The following is a 19561-nucleotide window of genomic DNA, read 5'->3' as shown; positions in this document are numbered from 1 at the left end:
AGCAGTGTGGTAGTGCGGTAGTTACATGCAGTCATGCACCAAATCTGACTGGTAACTCTGCTACATCTCTACATTGTGCTGGGGGATCACTCAACTTAACATGTCACATAAGACAGGAGCATAATGTCTATGGGGAAATATACACAGGCATAGAAAACATTATATAATAACCAGATGCAGCGTGAACTATGATATTCCATTTTGCAGAATAAAAATTCTCATAGAAAAAGAGCGATGAAAGTAAAGATCTATCTACATATTGTCTTATATCATGAAGCTGCTGGACATCTAGTATTGTGGCTGAGGATATAGCACATCTTATATGAAGCCTCTTTTCTCAGTCCTGCAGATACCGAGGGGATTATGAATACTGGATAAGACCGGCGTGGATTGTGCTTTTTCCATTAACAAATTTGACATGATATGATATAGGATACATTATATACCGGACACTCCCTGTTATTTATTACTACAGTGTGTCTGTGATCTCTGTGTATTTTGTTTTGAACTGATCATAGACAGAGCTGCATGAGCTGCTGCTGCCACCTAGTGGCTGTTTGAGATGAGAACAGCTTTTCCTTGTATCTGTATGGAAGAAGCAGCCACAGAATAGAGAGCAGAACGATCTTACTACAAGCTACAAAACCCCAGGAACAGATAAGGGTTCAAATCTAATCTCATTTACACACTTGTTCTGCACTAGCAATGTAGTGGGAGCTATGAGGCTGGTTGTACTGTCAGATTTGGGGGGAGGTGATGGTTACTACTGACTTGTTCTCAAAGTGTCCGTTATCTATTAGCTGCTTAATGTATTTATATGATTACTTCTCCAATCACCAAACCCGGGTTATTATTTCCATGGGAAACAAAGGAGATTCCCAAAGTGAGAAGAAAGGAGCCCATGTATCTCTCACTGCTTTCCAGGCAGCAATGGTCTCTCTAAAGATAACATTAGTTTTCAGAGATGAGGGCAATTCTGCTAATATAACATGAAGAAGGACTGAAGTGTGATGTATCTAATATCCAGACCAGCAAGACTGTACAATCTGAGGTTAGGAATAGGAGCGCTGCTATTGGCCTGTGAGAGGTATATAGTGGTGTATACAATGTGCGGATAATAAGGACACCAATACATGATAGTTCTAAGTGTACAGAGAGATAGAAGATAGGAGAGTCACCCATTTTGGTCCCCAAATAGAAAAAAGATCCTGACAATAGAGACCCTTACCAGGCACAATGAGGGGTCACATTGGGGAGCAAATATAACAAGTGACATTTAGTGACATTCATATTATATCCTGAGAAAGAAGCAGAATGCTCCATGTATTGTGGATACACTCTGGTCTGTGGTTTCCCAGGAAGATAAGGAGATTATAAGCGAAGCAAGTGATTATTATTTCCCCCGTTCCCACTTTAATTCCTTTAAGTATATTTAGTTTCAATGGTTTTTATATCTGCACATTTGTATTTGCTCAGATTTCTATGCAGGAAAACCCAGAGAATATCCTTGTGATGAGGTTCAGGCTAAATACCCAGTGTGACCTGTGTTCCCCCCTATCCACTAACCTCTATGGGAAAGCTCCTCACTGTAGTAATGGAAACCCCAAACAGCAGCTGTACAGCGAGCACATCCAGTAGTCACAGAGCTCAGGAGCAGAAGGAATTGTTCAGGTAAAAACAACAGACAAGCCATACTAGACATGTCATACATGATTACCAATGACAGTAACACTTTACATGAGTTTTCTAAAACCATTGTATAAACGACACCTAGAGGAAAATAATTGGTATTACAGCCAGGTTTATAATATAATACCAGAAAAGCCTACTGAGGACATCTAGTGGACAAACTCATTTATTACATCCAAGAGAAACCACTGACCCCTATACAACAAATATCACCACTTAGTGACTCTTATTTTACTTTCAGGCTATGTTCACACTACGTAAGTTTCCGGACGTACGTAGCGTGCTCCGTGAATAAGCGGCCGGAGATTTACGTAGTTTGCGTCCAATGGAAAGTATACGATCTACGGCTGCACAGTTCACACTACGTACGAACTTACGCCCGGATCGTATGCGGCGCCATAAAAAATGAACCAGACCATTGTTTTGGGACGGAAATGCTGTAACTTACGCCCATAGTGTAACATGCGGTTCAGTCCGGCGTTGTGATATCTTCATTTTTATACTTTGATTTGCCGATCCAAAAGGTTCTGTGGGGTGTCCGGGGCTAGCCGAAGATATCCAAGTAAAAGACCGGGAATCGTACGTAGCTTACGGGCGTAAGTTTGTGGACCATATGTAGCCGGCCGCAACTTGCGAAAATCCTGGACGGAGTTTTACACGTATATGTCCGGCCGCAAAAAATATGCGGCCGGACATATACGTAGTGTGAACATAGCCTGATCAAGTTGTATTAGTCCATAAAAGCAACATCCACCGACTTTAAGAACTCTTTACAGCTATAGATAGCTTATGTTTTATATAATGACATATTTAGTATACATACACTTGTATTAGTATATACGGTTGTGTACACTTATAGCATGGTTATACCACACACTGGGGGGGGGGGGGGTCTATATTATTGCAACTTTATAACACTTCTGTCCTTTATTCCAGTGTCAGATGCACAAATAGTATTTAATGATCCTGAAGTGTATGAAGCATTTTGTTGTGTGATTTGTGGTTTGAACATTCTTTGTTGTGTGGTTTGTACGTCATCTACTCATGAAATTACACAAAAATGTTGCAATATTTGCAAAAAATACATTAAGCTACAAAATCACTTAACCTAAACCCCTCCCCTTTTATACTAGCCCCGCCGCTTTGGAAATGGAGATGCAGAAGTAACTCAGACACAGAGAAAAAAGAAGAACACTTATATTTGCAGTCTTTTAAGGCCAGAAAACTAGCATATAAGCATTTAATAATTCCCCCCTGGAGTTTTATATTATTATTTAGGTTTTATAGCTTTATTATATTTTTATTGCAAAATGTATTGTGTAATTAATTATTGATAAATATTGATATTTCCCCCCCACCCCGAAGTCAGTCTCCCTATTCTGGTGAAATGTGTAACACCGCAGGAGCCCAGGTAACCACCAGATTCCCCAACCCACCTGCCGGCTGTCCATCACATTCTTCTAAATACCTCCTATTAGTCCTCTTCTTCATAACCCCGCCCCTTTATTAGTAACCCCGCCCCTTTACTATGTTTGTTATCAATTTCACTTACATATGTAATTGATCACAATGTGCTGTGTATATAATGTACTGATGTGGTGGAAAGTCCAGGAGAGGAAACCAACAAAGTGCTCTATACTCTATTCCCTCCAAGGTATACAGTGTGTGTCAGTGCATAGGAGCAGAGATTCCTGTCTTTGGTAGGATTCCTGTCAGTATAGGGCATTGATGTCTACTAAGTATTCTGCCTAATCTATGTTATACTGGCACCTAGTGGTCAAACTATAATATGACAAGAGCAAGTGATGTACAGTTACTGCACTTAGACCCCCATACTGTAATTGATCTATATAACAACTAGAGATGAGCAGATCAGTTTGTCACAAATCAATTTAAGTGAAATTTTACAAAAATTTTGGATTGTCCAAATTGAAATGTTTTGGAATTCTCTTCTGGCAAATTAGTGATAGAAATCCTGTCAGACAGGAATGCCTGCTCCTGTGCCCTGAGAGAGGATAAATACGCTGTATATCCTTCCGCTCAGTGTTTGTGGCTGCCTAGAAGTAACCAACAATGTTATCTGCACCCAGCACAAGGAATGGTAACTGAACAGCGAGACCTACAGACACAACACACAGCACCATCACCAAACACAGTAACACCGGGGTCAGGAGCATCATTATTATCTAATAACTCTTCAGACCTCCCAGGTATAACTGAGCTGTGTGATCGTCCATCACTCATTACCATGAGATTAGTGATGAGCGAATACTGTTCGTTCGAATAGATATTCGATCGAATAGTAAGGTATTTGATCTTTAGAATATTATCGAATAGTTCGCCGAATATTCGATAAATATTCGATATGCCCCCAGCTTCCGGTTTTTACCTCCAAGTGGTCGAATAGATATTTTTCAATAATCGAATACTTGTTCCTATTGACTTTAATGGGATTGAATATTCAAATATTCGGGAGATATTCGTACGAATATCGAATATTCGAATATTTCACTATTCGCTCATCACTATATGAGATGTTACATAGAGAACAGGAAGCTGATGAATAGTCAGCAGTGTGATCCTCATCCCATCCCAATATCTAACATTGTATAAGATATGAGATATAACTATTACATATTACTAAGTAACTTCTCCATCCTCAGAGAGAGGAAACTCCTTATTCTAGGAGAGGGAGACTGGTAATATCTGTCACACTACAAGATGTGTATGAGAAGCGGCTGCAGCACAGGAGACGTCTCATCTCAGCTTCTTCTCTATAATATCATATATGATTCTTCTCTACAAGGTAATGAGGAAGGAGGTTTTTGTACGGCTCTGTATCACTGTGTGAGAGGATCGCTATAATACTGCTGACAGTAATAATCTGCTGCATCCTCCTCTGTCACTCCTCTGATTGTAAGAGTGAAAGATGTTCCAGAGCCAGATCCAGAGAATCGGTCCGGGACTCCTGTATGTCTGCTGGTTGCATAATAGATAAGAAGCTTTGGTCGTTCTCCTGATTTCTGTTGGTACCAGTATAAGAAACTGGTTGAGAAAGAAGTAACACTGGAGCTGGATTTACATTGTATCACAACATCATCTCCTGGAGACACTGCAATATATTCTGGAGTCTGGGACAATACAATCTCTCCATAAGAAGCTGGAAAAACACAAAGACATCAGTCAGATATACAGCAAAACCCTATGTAATACATATACAGTATATATATATATATATATATATATATATATATATATATATACATATTCTCTCTCAACAATCACCTTGCATAAAACAATAGAAGATCCAGAACAGATGTGTCAGGGAAGTCCTCCTCATGGCCGCAGTCTGTAACTGATACAGATCACTAGGTTACACCTCTATTTATATAGGAGGAAATCTATGGGGAAATATCTCTGGGGGTTATGTAAAATAGATGTAAATTCTTTTCCTGTCTCTTCTGTGAGTTTTGTGAATATCAGTCTCTATAATAAGCCATGTATATGAGAGATGGGATTTTCTCTAATGTTGTCATTGATATGGAAGTAGACTGCATATTTCTACAGGTTCTAGAAGCTTCATCAGTAAATGCTTTAGTCTCTTCTTCTATATCTCAGTAAAGGAATATGGCTCCAATGTCTAAAGCCATAGGTCTTGTATATACAGACATGGACAGTATACACATGATGCTGCAGCCGATCACTGGCCTCAGCGCTATCTTCTTGTATGGATGTGACCACCATGGGCAAGGACTGGTATTGTTAACCCCTTGTTGACAAATGCGGCACATGTAAATAACTTGTACTGGTGGGCACAGCTGATAAGTAATAGGGGGCACCACAACATGTCCGTGCAGAATATACAACTCCAAAAAGGTGACAGTTCTAACTATAGTCGGATGCACACCCAAATGTTATACAAGGTAAATCTTTATTATACAACAGTACAAACATCTGACATCAAAACCCATGGCTAATAACAAGACTTATAGGAGCCAAATATCACACAAAGGGATCCCTACAATTATAAGAACCCCTGTACACACTATACCAGATGCTGGACAATTCAGCCTATTGCCTTATCTGTTATACATACCAATCCAGACCAATCGTTCTTATAAACCAACTGAGGACGCTGCCAGGAATAATACAACACTCACCATTTAACTTTTTGCTGGGTGATGGTCGGTCACAGCGTTTATTTATCAACCATAATTTGGAAATCAACTGGCACGAACGGTGCCTACTCGTACTCCCAACGGTAGCCATGGTGAGCCACCGACAGACTCCCGCCAAGCACGTCCCACCGGCTCCCAAAGCCTGCTAGGCAGGTAAACTCAGCCCGCTGTGACTTAAACACAGATCATTCTCATCTTCTAAAAACTTATATTTACCTCCTTTTTTAACTTTTAATTTTTATTTATGTTTTTTTTTTAACAAGAAAAAATACAATAAAGAAAGGGAGGGAGGGTGAGAAAACCAGCTCATATAGAGGTCACTGGAAACTGAACTTTAGCCCTCACCTTGCTGCTTATACCCCCAGCACAGTGGTACATGCCAGCAGCTCTCATTGGCCCAATACTGCACATATACAGACATCATTGTTCTCTGTTATCCCTAATATATGTTTCGGTGATGTCCTTTACTTTCTTTACATGTTTGCCATTCACTGGCCTTAATAGCTTTATGGTATACATGTATTTCTCTGTATAAAGTATAGATGTGGTTATCACTATACCTATAGTATGGCTTCAATTCTTCCACAATTCCGTCAAGTGTAGTCATAACCTTTAACATTTAACTGAAAGTTCTCGTCAGGAGCGCTTACAGTTAGATGGACGTTTGTAGTACCAAGGAGGCTGCTCAAGGTGTTGCAAGGTGTTGCCAATTATGACAGCTCAAGCACACCAATGTATTGTGAAGTGGGCCACTGGGCGCCCTGATCCGGCAGGCCCCATAACAGCCGCTATGTCAATAGTTACGCTGCCTGGGCAGTTAGTGGAGAGCAGGTGCTGACGTTTACGGCTGGACATCCTAAGCAACAATTCTGCCCACGGGCTGATCCCGGGGGTGCATGTCAATATCACATCTATAAGGAGAAGTGCATTGACGGCTGGTACTAGGCCCGGGACCTATGCCACTCCACCGAAGTCACCCAGGTCTACTATACAGTAAGGACAGCTTCATTGGAAAACTTCTGTAATAGTGAAAGGAAAGGCACCATTCACACTAATGAGATAGAGATGTTAGCCACTGAAACATTATATGGCTCAATAAATGTAATGTAATGTGAACACGGGCTTACATCTAAGGGTCCTGTTAGACGGGCCAATGGTGGTCCGATCAATAATGTCAAGGAGCGCTGATCTGATAGATTGCTCATTTACTGAGCCTATTACACAGCTTGATAATCATTTAGCAAAGGATTCACAGACATCTTTAGCGATGTCCGTGCAGCCCTTTGCCTAAACTGTTATGTATTACTTCTCCACGCTCCTGGTCTTCTCATGCCCTCTGCTTTCATTCCAAGCACTATGGCTGCCGCTTCAGAGAAACCTGTTGGCATCTGGAGTGAAAGCAGAGGGCATGAGAAGGCCGGGATCATGGAGAGGTAATGTATAACAGTTTATTCAATTATTAGCCGGCAGCAGCACATCATAACATGGTCCTAAAGACACGATCAGCCAATGATCGTTGTCATCGGCTGATTGTTGTCTCTATTTTACAGAGCAGTAATAGGCCGAATCGGCCTCATTTAGTTGTTCACTCCTTTAATAAGGCCCTAACACTTTACTATATGCTCATTTGTTGATGGACCTCACTCATTCATTATAATAGGAATTTATTATAAAAAATAAGTTGTATACATAGAGGTGTAGATAGGAGATACAGATGTAGTAACTGAACCCATAACCTCATACTTTGCCACAGCCACTGTGATGTCTGTGGGTATCCTGAAAAAACAGAACACTTTATGTCTCCAGGCTGGAATTTTCCTTGTAAACATTTATGGGGAGATGTATGGCGCTGTCTGTTCTATCTGTTGCCCATGTGGTGTCCCAGGACAGGGTACTGTTCCTTGGCACCTGTGTAAAGTTTTCTCTCAGGTTAACAAGTGGGAGATGTAGTTCCTTATTTTCACCACTAGGTTTTACCTTGTATGCACAGCTGTAGAGTCTAGGGTTAACTGTGTTACACCATGTGTTGTATGCTGACCAGTCATGGGTGCTCTTTCTTTTTTGTCCTTTCCTGTTTTTTCATTCTCTCATCCACACTCTGCCCTACCACTCACAGAAGGGTTAAGATTTATCCCTGTAGGAGAAGTTAGCCTGGTGGAGAAAGTGAATCAGTCTCTAGTTAATTTCCAGAGACAGAGGACACACAGAGACACAGACCCTGCAATAGTTAAGGCAGGGCCTGGCTTTGGCCAGGACCCCTGACAGTGACCAGAGACAATAACAGAGAACTTTCTTTATTTAAGCCCCTACCACAGTTATGCAGTTATGCCACCTAGGATAACCCTAGCCAATGCCATAAACCTCTCCTGAAACAAGAACTGACCAGGTAAGACAAAGCTACCAGAATAGGCCTACGTATCTTACTGCGCAGCGCAAGACGACTAGGTAATCTGGGAAGTCTGCTACACCCAGATAACCAACAACTGGGGCTCGTGCTATCCACTTAGCATGGGTTCTACACAACTAGAGGGCAGAGAGTGGTCAGACTATAGAATATATGTGAGTATGAGTATCATTTACTTCTTATTATCTTCACTTCAGTTCCGGCAGAGTACAGATTCTACATTGAGCAGGGCTTCTCTGGCAACTCCTCTCCTCTTCCTTCTTTTCACTAAGCACTTACTTCTAACGAGCACCTACTTCTAAAATCACAGGTTTACTCTACTGTCAGCAACCACTCTTGTTAAAATTGACACTGTATTGAGTGTACTGTTCACCTGTGACAGTGTTCAACAAAGTGTTCTACTTATATACGAAATGGACGGGACTCTGTCTCATATATCTGCCCCTGATCCCACTCACACACCACTGTTTATCTTGGGTAATTCTTCCCCTTCTCTGTGGGTGGTGGAACTGACATCCCAGGTGGGTCTACTATCATTGTAGGTTGCTGTGAAAAGTGCCCAAGGGACCCACAACACTTCCCGAGGTTACCGACCATTTGGGGCCAACGTACTGGCCAAAACAGGTACCAATACCACACCTATGTACTACTTCAGTACTGGCATCACGACTTACAACACAACATCACTGGGCGAGTACGAGACAGCTGCTACACCCATAGCAATCAATCACAGCTCAAGTTTTAATTCTCACATTTATCTGGTGAAATTAAAGCTGAGCTGTGATTGGTTACTATGGGAGCTGTGATTGGTTGCTATGGACATTAGAGATAATCTTGATTTCTGGTGTTAAACTCAGGCCCTCCAACTATTCACAAAACTACAATTCCCATCATGCCTGTCCAGGCAAGATGGCAATTGTAGTTTTACAACAGCTGGAGGACCTGAGTTTGACATCCCTGACCTAGATAAGAAGACAGCGCCATACATCTCCCCATAGCGCTCTGGGTGGTAACCAGCTGTTATTGATATATTCCTTGACTTTACTAATCTGTCACATAAATCTGTGTATAAAAATGGTCCTTTTACACACACAAATATGTAAGATAATTTTTTAAGCCAAAGCCAGAAATGGATTTGAAAAGAGAAGAAATCTCAGTATTTCCTGTTAGGAATGGTTCTCTGTTTATAGTCTGTTCCTGGCTTTGGCTTTAATCATCTGTCGGATATCTGGAGTTGTAGATTTATTCAACGCATACAAAATGTTCCTTTTTTTAACAAATTTTTATTTTCAAGCTCCTATATAGTCTATGGATACCTTTAGCAAGTACATTATATTGAGAGCCATTCATGACATGTAGTGTCAACAAATAGACATATACAGTATAAGAGGCAGTGAATGAGGAAGTAGGTTTTTGTACGGCTCTGTATCACTGTGTGAGAGGGAGGTTATACCAGTGGTGACAGTAATAATCTGCTGCATCCTCCTCTCTCACTCCTCTGATTGTAAGAGTGTAATCATATTGAGATCCTGATCCAATGAACCGGTCCGGGATCCCACTTGATCGTTTAGTAGCATCATATATAAGACGCTTAGGAGATTGTCCAGGTTTCTGTTGACACCACCCTAGGACATCTACTTTCCAGTAGTCGCTGTAAATTCTTTCACTGACTGTACAAGAAATGGTGACGTCTTCTCCGGGTGACACTGATATGTATCCTGGAGTCTGAGTGATCACAATCTCTCCACAGGATCCTGATAAAATAACCAGAATATCACATCTTCTTCTTCCCTGCATAGAACTGCTGGTTATATACTCCTAATAATATAACCCTCATCCCTATGTATAAGAAATATCACTGTACCTTGTATGTACATATACAGGAGGCAGAGCAGAGACCTCAGGGAAACCATCTTTCTGCTTCTGGTCGGCGTCATTGATCATTTGGTGTCAGGAAACATTGTTTATATCCTCTGATGTCTCTAGGGATCTCACATAAGAAATGTATGTAAAATAGGACACATGCAAATATCCCCCAGAGCTGCTTATGTAGACATGGCTGTGTGATCTACAGGTGGCCAGACAGAGCTAGAGAGGAAGAGAGACGTCTCTGTGTAGAAACCTCCAGGGGAAGAATAACCCTCTAAGGAGAAGCACAGTGTACTGTAGATTATATGGAGGGTAAGGCTACAGTATACATGGGTATAATATGGGCACAGAGTACTGTAGATTATATGCAGGGTAAGGCTACAGTATACATGGGTATAATATGGGCACAGTGTACTGTAGATTATATGCAACGGCTACAGTATACATGGGTATAATATGGGCACAGTGTACTGTAGATTATATGCAGCGGCTACGGTATACATGGATATAATATGGGCACAGTGTACTGTAGATCATATGAAGAGTAAGACTACAGTATACATGGATATAATATGGGCACAGTGTACTGTAGATCATATGAAGAGTAAGACTACAGTATACATGGGTATAATATGGGCACAGTGTACTGTAGATCATATGAAGAGTAAGACTACAGTATACATGGATATAATATGGGCACAGTGTACTGTAGATCATATGAAGAGTAAGACTACAGTATACATGGATATAATATGGGCACAGTGTACTGTAGATCATATGAAGAGTAAGACTACAGTATACATGGATATAATATGGGCACAGTGTACTGTAGATCATATGAAGAGTAAGACTACAGTATACATGGGTATAATATGGGCACAGTGTACTGTAGATCATATGAAGAGTAAGACTACAGTATACATGGGTATAATATGGGCACAGTGTACTGTACAGTATATGCAGGGTAAGGCTACAGTATACATGGGTATAATATGGGCACAGAGTACTGTAGATTATATGCAGGGTAAGGCTACAGTATACATGGGTATAATATGGGCACAGTGTACTGTAGATTATATGCAGGGTAAGGCTACAGTATACATGGGTATAATATGGGCACAGTGTACTGTAGATTATATGCAGGGTAAGGCTACAGTATACATGGGTATAATATGGGCACAGTGTACTGTAGATCATATGAAGAGTAAGACTACAGTATACATGGGTATAATATGGGCACAGTATACTGTAGATTATATGCAGGGTAAGGCTACAGTCAGGGGCGGAACTACCGCCGTAGCAGCCGTAGCCTGGGCCCCCGGAGCTTACTGCCTACAACACCCGGTGGCCGAGCGGGCCTCCCGGGTGTTCAGTGTTCTGATTGACAGCACGAGAAGCCATAGGCTTCCCGCCCTGTCAATCACTCTTGTGACCGCAAGCAGCATTTGCTTGGGATCACAAGAGTGTTGTCCCCTTCCCCGACAGATCAGCAGCTTCCAGACGAAGTCCCGGGCAGCGACATCACTGAGGTCAGTGTGCGTCGCGGCGGCTGGGACCTCCGTTACAGGAAGTGACGCACCCTGTACCGGAAGTCCCAGCCGCCGCGCACACTGAGCTCAGTGATGTCGCTGCCCGGGACTTCGCCTGGAAGCTGCTGATCTGTCGGGGGCAGATGAAGATAGAAGAAGAGACCTGCGACCGACGGGGGATCGTGTGGTTAGGTGAGTTGTGAGTTTTTTTATTTTTATCAGAGGGGAACACTGGGGGCTGTATATATATGGGGGATGCACAGCACTAGGGGCTGTATATATATATATATATATATATATATATATATATATATATATATATATATACATATATATAGCCCCTAGTGCTGTGCATCCCATATATATATATATATATATATATATATATATATATATATATATATATATATGGGATGCACAGCACTAGGGGCTGCATATATGTGGGGGATGCACAGCACTAGGGGCTGTATATATATATACAGTAGGTATACTGGATATAGTAAGATGTGTATAAGGACAGCATTACATGGTACAGATAGTGCTGGGATATAGTAAGATGAGTATAAGGACAGCAGTACAGGGTGCAGATGGTGCTGGATATAGTAAGATGTGTATAAGGACAGCAATACATGGTGCAGATAGTGCTGGGATATAGTAAGATGAGTATAAGGACAGCAGTACATGGTGCAGATAGTGCTGGGATATAGTAAGATGAGTATAAGGACAGCAGTACAGGGTGCAGATAGTGCTGGGATATAGTAAGATGTGTATAAGGACAGCAGTACAGGGTGCAGATGGTGCTGGATATAGTAAGATGAGTATAAGGACAGCAGTACAGGGTGCAGATAGTGCTGGATATAGTAAGATGAGTATAAGGACAGCAGTACATGGTGCAGATGGTGCTGCTCACCAAGCTGGTTGCAGATAGGAAGACAGGAGTATACTGCGGCATACTGCTTACACCCCAACTTCTGATTGTCAGGCGCCATGTGCCAGTTGGGTTTTGTACGTTTATATTAAAAACTGCGGCCAATCGACCCCCAGCAAAAGTTAATTTGTGTCATGTGATTGGGAAGTTTGGAATGGCCTCTATATGCAGTCATGACATTGTACCAAGTATCCAGAGTCATTTAATATCTAGACTTTATTCAACATTGTGAGAAAATTAGTTTATTGCCATTATCCTATATATAACTATTATGACAAAAGCTTTTAATCCATCCTCACAGCATTTGCCACAAGGAGATGCCTCCAGAGAAGAACACTGTAACTTCCCCCATGTCTGTCATTGTCACTAGAGTTCATTATCCACAGATAGAGGGTCCGTCCCCTTTACTTATTTGTTTGCAAATTATATGAATAAAGTCTACAATACAGATAATAAATGTTTCATCTCAAGATCAATCTCATTGTCAACATGTTCTGTCATTGTCTTGTAACAGAAAATAAGGAAGGAGGTTTTTGTACGTCTCTGTATCACTGTGTGAGAGGGAGATCATAACCCTGCTGACAGTAATAATCTGCTGCATCTTCCTCTGTCACTCCTCTGATTGTAAGAGTGAAATCAGTTCCAGATCCAGATCCAGTGAACCGGTCCGGGACTCCTGTATGTCGGGTGGTTGCATACCGAATAAGAAGCTTTGGAGGCTGCCCGGGTTTCTGTTGGTACCAGTGTAAAAGGTGTTCCGAAAAAAAAAATATTATAGACACTCTTACTGGCTGTACATGAGATGGTGAGTGTATCTCCTGGTGATACCGACATATAGTCCGGAGTCTGAGTCAGCACAATCTCTCCACAGGAAACTTGGAGCAGAAAGAGAAGAGATAATGGTGACAATCATTGATAGAAATGAGCTGTGTTCCTTCTCCTCTTACTACATGTATACAGTGATGTTCTATCTCTTCTCATCTATCCCACATAGTATAAACCTCCCTGGACATTACCTTGTATGTACAGATACAGAACACAGAGCAGATACCTCAGGGAAACCATCTTCATTGTTCTGGACGCTCACAGACACCCATCATTGGTTTCATGTCTTATTTATATCACATGAAATCTCCAGGGAAATAGCTGATGTAAAGCAGGAAATAGTGTAATCCCCAGATGACACCACATGTATATGACACCGCTCCAGTTATAGTCACAGTCACCTTCTTATATATAAGGGAAGCGTCTTATCCCCGGTGTGAGATTCTATCATCTATGAAATGCTCAGCACTTACTAACATGGAAACTAAGGAGAGAGATTTCTCCTCCTCCCTGACTGTTCCCATATGTCAGATTTGTCAGTGTCAGTGATAATACTGGAGAGGGAAGGATCAGCTATTTATTAGTATAAGTGGAGATTATTATATTATTAGTATCACCAATCTACACAATATCAGCCATCTCCACATTTCCCATAGACACCAGCACAATCCTAGCAGAAGTAATAATATGTCTCATATACAACACATTGCTTCTCCCATAGAGAGTGCAGAGACAACTCTGCTCCATCTGTAATGTCTGACTCTTTATTGTAGACAAGTGATATTGTATAGTGTCTACAGTGACCATCTGGCTGCTGGTTACACTATTCATTCCAGCTTACACAACTATTGTAAGGTAACATATTGTAACTGGAGACCATAACTCTATGCTAAACTAATGGATATTGGTTCCTAATCATCCTGAATGTCACCCCCAGAAGACCCCAGAAAATCCCCTTGTATGTAGAAGATTCAGTAACTTGAGGCCAATGTACCAGCAGCTCATCCCTGTCCCTAGAGATTCAGCACCGGACAGCTCCACTGACTGACTGACTGGGGAATAACCATCTGGAAATGAAGCTAATGTGCAGCTTGTCCTCAGTAACACTATCCTACCATGTGTGTATACAGCTAGTATAACCCTATGTGTTTCCATGGTTACATATTACAGCCCCCGTGTGCAGTATCATCCTGCAGCCAGGTGTTACTCCTCTCCCTATCCCACTCAGCTACTGTCTCTAGATCAGCAAGGACCAGGAGGAAAGGGATCAGCACATGGATCCCACTACACAAGGTTTGCTTGTTATAGATTGGGGACAATCTGATTGTATTGGAGGATTGAGGGGGGATGTGGTGATTGTACAGGGATTAGATTGTCCTCAGATTATTCAGTCGGTTTATTGGTTTATAGTCATCTCCATGTTTTGTGTTTCTGGTGAGATGTGTAATAAAGTACAAGCTGCTTCTCCTGGAGAAATAATGTTATACTGGTATCCATCACATTCTATATTCCTCACCAGGGATGGAAGGAACATTTCATCTTCTCTCTCTATTCCCCTCAGTGTCAGCTATTGTCTGGTATCAGCCAAGTGGCAGAAAAGCATGATGGAAATGATCAGACCTCAGAACAGGAAATCCTATATGATCAGCACCTGCAGTGTTATATTTATATCTACATTATATTTCACATTACACTGATATGGAAGGAGGTTTATGTACGGCTCTGTATCACTGTGTGAGAGGATAGCTATAACCCTGCTGGCAGTAATAACCTGCTGCATCCTCCTCTGTCACTCCTCTGATTGTAAAAGTGAAAGATGTTCCAGATCCAGATCCAGAGAACCGGTCCGGGACTCCTGTATATCTGCTGCTTGTACTATAGATAAGAAGTGTTGGACGTTGTCCTGGTTTCTGTTGATACCAGTGTAAGTAGCTGCTACCTACACCACTACTGGCTGTACATGAGATGGTGAGTGTATCTCCCAGGGACACAGCTATATACTCTGGAGATTGGCTCAGGATGAATTCTCCACAGGAGTCTAAGGAATAATAGAGAAGACATAAGTGTTAGTGTTACTGTGTCCTCATTGTGCGCTGTTCTCTCTACTACTGTCCTGTCCATCATCTCATGAACCTCTCACCATGAATGAGAAGAAGAATTAGAGCCATTAACACTCCCTGTAACCCCATCTTCATCTCCCTGGACTGATGGACACAGACTATAGAGATGTCCCCTGGACAATGTCTCATATATAAGAGCTGTAATCCCTGGAGGAGACGTCCCCTGAGAGCAGATATGTAAAGCAGGAAACGTACAGATGTAGCAGAGTTACCAGCAGTGTGGTAGTGCGGGAGTTACATGCAGTCATGCACCAAGTCTGACTGGTAACTCTGCTACATCTCTACATTGTGCTGGGGGATCAGTCAACTTAACATGTAACATAAGACAGGAGCATAATGTCTATGGGGAAATATACACGGGCATAGAAAACATTATATAATAACCAGATGCAGTGTGCACTATTATCTTCCATTTTGCAGAATAAAAATTCTCATAGAAAAAGAGCGATGAAAGTAAAGATCTATCTACATATTGTCTTATATCATGAAGCTGCTGGACATCTAGCATTGTGGCTGAGGATATAGCACATCTTATATGAAGCCTCTTTTCTCAGTCCTGCAGATACCGAGGGGATTATGAATACTGGATAAGACCGGCGTGGATTGTGCTTTTTCCATTAACAAATTTGACATGATATGATATAGGATACATTATATACCGGACACTCCCTGTTATTTATTACTACAGTGTGTCTGTGATCTCTGTGTATTTTGTTTTGAACTGATCATAGACAGAGCTGCATGAGCTGCTGCTGCCACCTAGTGGCTGTTTGAGATGAGAACAGCTTTTCCTTGTATCTGTATGGAAGAAGCAGCCACAGAATAGAGAGCAGAACGATCTTACTACAAGCTACAAAACCCCAGGAACAGATAAGGGTTCAAATCTAATCTCATTTACACACTTGTTCTGCACTAGCAATGTAGTGGGAGCTATGAGGCTGGTTGTACTGTCAGATTTGGGGGGAGGTGATGGTTACTACTGACTTGTTCTCAGGAGAGAAAGTGTCTGGTACCTATTAGCTGCTTATTGTATTTATATGATTACTTCTCCAATCACCAAACCCGGGTTATTATTTCCATGGGAAACAAAGGAGATTCCCAAAGTGGGAAGAAAGGAGCCCATGTATCTCTCACTGCTTTCCAGGCAGCAATGGTCTCTCTAGAGATAACATTAGTTTTCAGAGATAAGGGCAATTCTGCTAATATAACATGAAGAAGGACTGAAGTGTCATGTATCTAATATCCAGACCAGCAAGACTGTACAATCTGAGGTTAGGAATAGGAGCGCTGCTATCGGCCTGTGAGAGGTATATAGTGGTGTATACAATGTGCGGATAATAAGGACACCAATACATGATAGTTCTAAGTGTACAGAGAGATAGAAGATAGGAGAGTGACCCGTCTTGGTCCCCAAATAGGAAAAAGATCCTGACAATAGAGACCCTTACCAGGCACAATGAGGGGTCACATTGGGGAGGAAATATAACAAGTGACATTTAGTGACATGTATTTTATATCCTGAGAAAGAAGCAAAAGGTTCCATGTATTGTGGATACACTCTGGTCTGTGGTTTCCCAGGAAGATAAGGAAATCATCAGCGAAGCAAGTGATTATTATTTCCCCCGTTCCCACTTTAATTCCTTTAAGTATATTTAGTTTCAATGGTTTTTATATCTGCACATTTGTATTTGCTCAGATTTCTATGCAGGAAAACCCAGAGAATATCCTTGTGATGAGGCTCAGGCTAAATACCCAGTGTGACCTGTGCTTCCCGCATCCACTAACCTCTATGGGAAAGCTCCTCACTGTAGTAATGGAAACCCCAAACAGCAGCTGTACAGCGAGCACATCCAGTAGTCACAGAGCTCAGGAGCAGAAGGAATTGTTCAGGTAAAAACAACAGACAAGCCATACTAGACAAGTCATACATGATTACCAATGACAGTAACACTTTACATGAGTTTTCTAAAACCATTGTATAAACGACACCTAGAGGAAAATAATTGGTATTACAGCCAGGTTTATAATATAATACCAGAAAAGCCTACTGAGGACATCTAGTGGACAAACTCATTTATTACATCCAAGAGAAACCACTGACCCCTATACAACAAATATCACCACTTAGTGACTCTTATTTTACTTTCAGGCTATGTTCACACTACGTAAGTTTCCGGGCGTACGTAGCGCGCTCCGTGAATAAGCGGCCGGAGATTTACGTAGTTTGCGTACAATGGAAAGTATACGATCTACGGCTGCACAGTTCACACTACGTACGAACTTACGCCCGGATCGTATGCGGCGCCATAAAAAATGAACCAGACCATTGTTTTGGGACGGAAATGCTGTAACTTACGCCCATAGTGTAACATGCGGTTCAGTCCGGCGTTGTGATATCTTCATTTTTATACTTTGATTTGCCGATCCAAAAGGTTCTGTGGGGTGTCCGGGGCTAGCCGAAGATATCCAAGTAAAAGACCGGGAAGCGTACGTAGCTTACGGGCGTAAGTTTGTGGACCATATGTAGCCGGCCGCAACTTGCGAAAATCCTGGATGGAGTTTTACACGTATATGTCCGGCCGCAAAAAATATGCGGCCGGACATATACGTAGTGTGAACATAGCCTGATCAAGTTGTATTAGTCCATAAAAGCAACATCCACCAACTTTAAGAACTCTTTACAGCTATAGATAGCTTATGTTTTATATAATGACATATTTAGTATACATACACTTGTATTAGTATATACGGTTGTGTACACTTATAGCATGGTTATACCACACACTGGGGGGGGCTATATTATTGCAACTTTATAACATTTCTGTCCTTTATTCCAGTGTCAGATGCACATATAGTATTTAATGATCCTGAAGTGTATGAAGAATTTTGTTGTGTGATTTGTGGTTTGAACATTCTTTGTTGTGTGGTTTGTACGTCATCTACTCATGAAATTACACAAAAATGTTGCAATATTTGCAAAAAATACATTAAGCTACAAAATCACTTAACCTAAACCCCTCCCCTTTTATACTAGCCCCGCCGCTTTGGAAATGGAGATGCAGAAGTAACTCAGACACAGAGAAAAAAGAAGAACACTTATATTTGCAGTCTTTTAAGGCCAGAAAACTAGCATATAAGCATTTAATAATTCCCCCCTGGAGTTTTATATTATTATTTAGGTTTTATAGCTTTATTATATTTTTATTGCAAAATGTATTGTGTAATTAATTATTGATAAATATTGATATTTTCCCCCCACCCCGAAGTCAGTCTCCCTATTCTGGTGAAATGTGTAACACCGCAGGAGCCCAGGTAACCACCAGATTCCCCAACCCACCTGCCGGCTGTCCATCACATTCTTCTAAATACCTCCTATTAGTCCTCTTCTTCATAACCCCGCCCCTTTATTAGTAACCCCGCCCCTTTACTATGTTTGTTATCAATTTCACTTACATATGTAATTGATCACAATGTGCTGTGTATATAATGTACTGATGTGGTGGAAAGTCCAGGGGAGGAAACCAACAAAGTGCTCTATACTCTATTCCCTCCAAGGTATACAGTGTGTGTCAGTGCATAGGAGCAGAGATTCCCGTCTTTGGTAGGACTCCTGTCAGTATAGGGTGTTGTTATCTACTAAGTATTCTGCCTAATCTCTGTTATACTGACACCTAGTGGTCAAACTATAATATGACAAGAGCAAGTGATGTACAGTTACAGCAGTTAGACCCCCATACTGTATTGGATCTATATAACAACTAGAGATGAGCAGATCAGTTTGTCACAGTTTGAGATATTCGTACGAATATCGAATTTTCGAATATTTCACTATTCGCTCATCACTATATGAGATGTTACATAGAGAACAGGAAGCTGATGAATAGTCATCAGTCTGATCCTCATCCCATCCCAATATCTAACATTGTATAAGATATGAGATATAACTATTACATATTACTAGGTAACTTCTCCATCCTCAGAGAGAGGAAACTCCTTATTCTAGGAGAGGGAGACTGGTA

This window comes from Dendropsophus ebraccatus, chromosome 7 (genome assembly GCF_027789765.1).
Source record: "Dendropsophus ebraccatus isolate aDenEbr1 chromosome 7, aDenEbr1.pat, whole genome shotgun sequence".
In the NCBI taxonomy this organism is placed as follows: domain Eukaryota; kingdom Metazoa; phylum Chordata; class Amphibia; order Anura; family Hylidae; genus Dendropsophus; species Dendropsophus ebraccatus.
This window is presented reverse-complemented; position numbering follows the sequence as displayed.